Here is a 5,127-nt window from a genome sequence, read left to right as displayed (position 1 = left end):
TAACAGTGCTCAACTTACAAGCGCTCCCGTATCTTAGTTTCTTCATGCCTGAGTACCCATTCCTTTCCTCCCCTACGGTTTATGCATTATCAGTGTGTCTGTTCCCTCTCTAACTTGTTCCTCACCTGAGTTAGAGAGTAGGTGACAAGAAAAACTTCCATAATCTGATCATTCAAATATGGTCAGGATGGCTACTAAAATTATGACGACTACACTTCTCATCATTTTTCTTCCTTACACGTTCCAAGTCTTTTACAAATATTATTTGCATTAACTCTCACTATGATCTTGGGAGACGGGTATCATCTTCCCCTTTCATGTGCATGTTATCCAGTGTTCAGGAAGGGCATTTCTCCTTAAAATCTAAACAACAAACAAAATGCCAGTTTTGTAGGCAGCAGGCAGGTTATTTCACTGCCAGGGAGGGCACCTTCCCAAGGTAACGCCTGTAGATTTTGAAGGCTGTTCATGTGGTGCAGAATCTCACCCTCCCGACCCTCCCGTCAGCACCACCGCTTCTCAACATCAGTTCAGGAGCTCTTTCCGTCTCCTCAATGTCGTATTTGTCAGCGGCTCTGGCTTTTCCATTAGTGCGCGGACAGAGAGAGGCAAGAACGCTTGTTTCACTTCCCGCTGTGTGTGGTTTCCCGGGCTGGGGAGGGGAATGAGGAAGACCTGCTTAATGGGCCTGGAGTTCCTTTTAAAATGATGAGAATGTTCTGGAATTAGATAGTGGTGATAGTTGCTGAACATTGTGAATATATAGGGTGTCCCCCGCAAAGTGTATGCACACTTTAATAGCTGATAACTCACTTAATTTTCATTCCTTTTCAGGTTTAACTGATTTGAAATAATGGGTGAAGCTTTGAACAAAGAAAAATTATCCTAACGTGCCACTAGACATTTTTTTTTTTTATGGATACACATCAGAGATAAAATTTACAGTACAAAACCAGCAACAGTGGATGAATTGAGGGCACACAAATACCCAAAAAAATGATTCTTGATGTTTGCGAGTTCATTGCTTTGCATTATCAGCAGTGCCTGGATCAGATGGTCATCAGTTTGAAAACAGGCATTGACAAAAAATTATTCATTTCTGTAGATTCTTTTACATTTTGAAAATGAACTGTATGTTAATAAACACTGACTTTATAATCATTCAAAGTGTGCATACGTTTTTGGGGACGCCCTGTATTTGCAAATACTGAATTACGCACTTTGGAATGGTTAGCATGGTGAATTTTGTTTATGTCATTTTACCTCAATAAAAAACCTGTATCCCTTGAGGACTGGGTAGAATTTGCTCTTTTCTCTATAAGGTTCTGGACACTGATATTTGCACTTTGGGGTTTGTCTTAGTTTGGGCTGTAACAGTTACTGCAGACTGGGTGGCTTAGACAAGTAACATTTCTTTCTCACAGTTCTGGAGGTGGGAAGTACAATGCCAGGTTGCTGGCAGATGTGGCATCTGGTGAGGCCCTCTTCCTGGTTTGCGGATGGTCTGTCTTCTCACTGTGTTCTGATGTGGCCGGGTAGAGAGAAAAGGCACGCTTTCTCATGTCTTTTATAAGGGTACTAATCTCATCCGGAGGGCTTCCCCTCATGACCTGGTTATCTTCCACAGGCCCCACCTCCTCCTACCGTTGCCTTGGGGGTTAGGATTTCAACATAGGAATTTCTAGGGGAAAACAAATATTCAACCGATAGCAGGGCTCTTGAAGAAACTTTCTAAAGTGATATGTTTGAGCCTTTGTATTACTTCTATTTCCCAGAAATTTGGGCCAGTTGCTACATATACCTCACTTTCAGAAGATACACACTTTTCACCTTTTCAGAGCGGTCTGTTTCTTACAGAGTGAACGGAGGTATGAGGTGTGAATTCCTATTTCGTACTTTCTCAATTCAGCCTTATCTTTCTTATGACTATTGTTAACATAGTGCACAGTCTTACATTAGGTAGTCTGCTGTGTTGTGATTTTTAACCTTTCCCCCCTATTTTCTTGGTGTTTTAGATATAAGTTAAAAAAAATTGACTTGAGTATGCTAGCCTAGAGCCATTCTGACCCAGAAACTTCAACTATGTTAAGAAAGCAGTTGATTCTAATTATAGATTTTAATCTGTGATGATTTCATTAGAATTATTTGAAGGGATGGGAAGATACGCTGATAAAGCATGAAAATGTCAATCTTTATCATATTTGGGCACTAACTCTTTAGAGGCCCACAGGTAGAAATTCTAGTGTCCTGATAAGGAATTCCAGAGTAGGACAGCCCAGAGTGATAGACAAGAATAATGAACAACTGTTGGAAAACTGAGTTATTGAGTTGGAGGAGATATTACCTGATGGGGTGGTAACAGAATTCTTCTGGAAACAAAACAAAACAAAACAAAACAAACAAACAACCCCCCCCCCCAACACACACACACAGATACACACACACACACACACACACACACACACACACACACACACACATGAATTCTAGGCAGATAAGGCTTCCTGGTGCTGGTGAATGAAATGGTAGGAGGAGCAGATTTCAGCCTTTGACATACTAGTACTCAAAAGCATTACAGATTTGTGCTGTGATGGTTACATGTCCACTTGTCTAGATGGCGATGACCCCATATGTGGTCAAACATTATTCGGGCTGTTTGTATGAAGCTATTTTCAAAATGGACTTGCCATTGAAAGGGGTAGATTGAATAAGGCTGATTATCCTCCATCCTGCCCCAAGAAGAGAGAGTTCTGCCAGCAGACTGCCTTTGGACTTGAACAGCAGCATAACTCTTCCCCGGGTCTTCAGTTTACTGGTTTGCCCTTTAGATTTTGAACTTGCCAACCTCCTCAATTGCTTGAGCCAATTCCTTTCTTTTCTTCCCCCACTGAAAAATAGTTACACTTGCTTTGGGTATAAATACAGTGTGCTAAAGTCACATCCAACTTACAGATTTAAAAATTGCCCTTCTGCACGTTTAAGTCTTGCAGAATTTCAAACGATTTCTCTAACTAAATGAAGGACTGCATCCTCCTCTCACTCTCACTGAGCTCTGGTGAAAATGCCTTGGAAAGACCACGTGATATAAATGCAATAGTAAGTTGTTAATACAATTCAGCCCTGTGATTGAACTCTGTGAAATTTAAAGCTTTGAGGTTAGAGATTGTTCACAAATAACTATTTTATCCATAGTAAAAAGCCAACCTCTCACCCAGCCGGCATGGCTCAGTGGTTGAACATCAACCTATGAACCAGGAGATCACAGTTCAACGCCAGGTCAGGGCATATGCCTGGGTTGCGGGCTCAATCCCCAGTGCAGGAAGCAGCGGATCAATGATCCTCTCCTATCTTTGATGTTTCTATCTCTCTCTCCCTCTCCCTTCCTCTTTGAAATCAATAAAAACATATTTAAAATAATAACAAAGCCAACCTCTCAGAAAAGGAACAGTCGCCTTCAATTTGGCAGTCTTTTGCTTGAGCCAATTCTTTAAAAATCTCTCTCTCTCTCTCTCTCTTTCTCTCTCTCTCCCCCCCCCCCTCTGCCCCTACCTTGCTCTCTCATTGTATTAGTCAGAGTCCTCCAGAGAAACAGAAACTATATATATGAGATTTTTTTAAAAAGAAATGGGCTTGTGCAATTATGGTTGGGCCAGCACTCTGGAGGCTGGGGAAGAGCTTATATTGCAGTTCAAGTTTGAAAGCTGTCTGCAGTAAAGTTGCAGAATTTCTTCTTTAGAAAATGTCAGAATTTGTTCTTAAGATCTTCAACTGATGGGATAAGGCCCACCCACATAATGGACGGTAATCTGCTTTACTCAAAGTTGGCTGATCTCATGCAAACACCTTCACAAAAACAACCAGACCAAATACCCAAGCACGCACCTTGGCCCAGTCAAACTGACACTATTAATCGTTACCTGTATCTTATAGGTTCTGTGTCTCTGTAGACCCCTGATAATGACAGCTTCGATTCCCGGCATTGTGCTTGAGAGGGTGCATAACAAAATTGCTTATCAAGATGTAGTTAGTAAGTTTATAAAGTTACAGTGGGGCTAGTTAAATAAAATCATGGGGCCAGAAATAAAGTATACTCCCTTTGTCTTTCAATATTTAAGGACATTAGGCATGTTGGCTTCAATTCTGACTGAACCATTATCTATACTCACTTCATTCGCTATTTACAGACCATCTAGCATGTGCCAGCCACTGGGATTACAGCAGAAAACAATGCAAACTTTTGTCTTCATGGAGCTTAAATGTGTATTTCTGCTGTGGTTGTACATCTTGAAACAGGTGTTTGTTTTTCTTTTTCTCAAATGTGGTGTGGATTAGAATAGTAATCCAACCTATTTGAAAAAAAATCATTTCAGCATAGGAAAATTAAAAGCTGTTAGTTGACTAGCTGACTGTGTATCATAATGAATTCTTTATCGATTGGGAAATCTGTAGGTGGTGAGCAGGAGATCAAATACTTCTACTTCCTAAGGGCTGGAAAGGTTTCTCGATATTTACTTTGAATATGTTATATTATTTATCTGAGCATAGTTCAGTGACATGCCCTCCCTGCAAAATGTTGGAGACATGGGGAGGGAGATTACTCATGGAAACAGAGATGTGCCCAAGAGGTATCTTTGCTCTCTGTACTTAACAGCCTAAGAATACATTTTCTCTATTAAATGAGAACTCTTCCTGTCTTTGTTTGATGTTCCTTTTTCTTTATCTCCTTTGAAAAAAAAAATCTATATGTAAAAGGAATAAGTTGGTGATCGGTGTTAGAGATAAAAGTTCTTTTTAGGCCTGTAACTGCATTATTAATTCATTGCTACATAACTCTTTTTTTCCCTTTTGTATTTTATTTTTTTAATTGTTTGAAGTATTACAAATAGTAGTACATATGTCTCCTTTTTTTTTCCCCCATTGACCTCCCCCCGGCCTCCTCTTCCCCCCAGTACATGCCTTTACCTGCCCCCCGCCCCAGTGTCTTGTATCCATTAGTTATGCTTATATGCACGCGTACAAGTCCTTCGGTTGATACATAACCCTTTATCCCTAAATTTAGTGACTCAGAACAGCCAACTTTGGTTAATCCCATTCCTACAGGTCAGAAATCTGGGAGTGGCTTAGCAG

The sequence above is a fragment of the Plecotus auritus genome (assembly GCF_963455305.1).
Source record: "Plecotus auritus genome assembly, chromosome: 3".
Lineage (NCBI taxonomy): Eukaryota > Metazoa > Chordata > Mammalia > Chiroptera > Vespertilionidae > Plecotus > Plecotus auritus.
The sequence above is the reverse complement of the archived record's forward strand: the minus strand, read 5'-3'. Positions refer to the sequence as shown.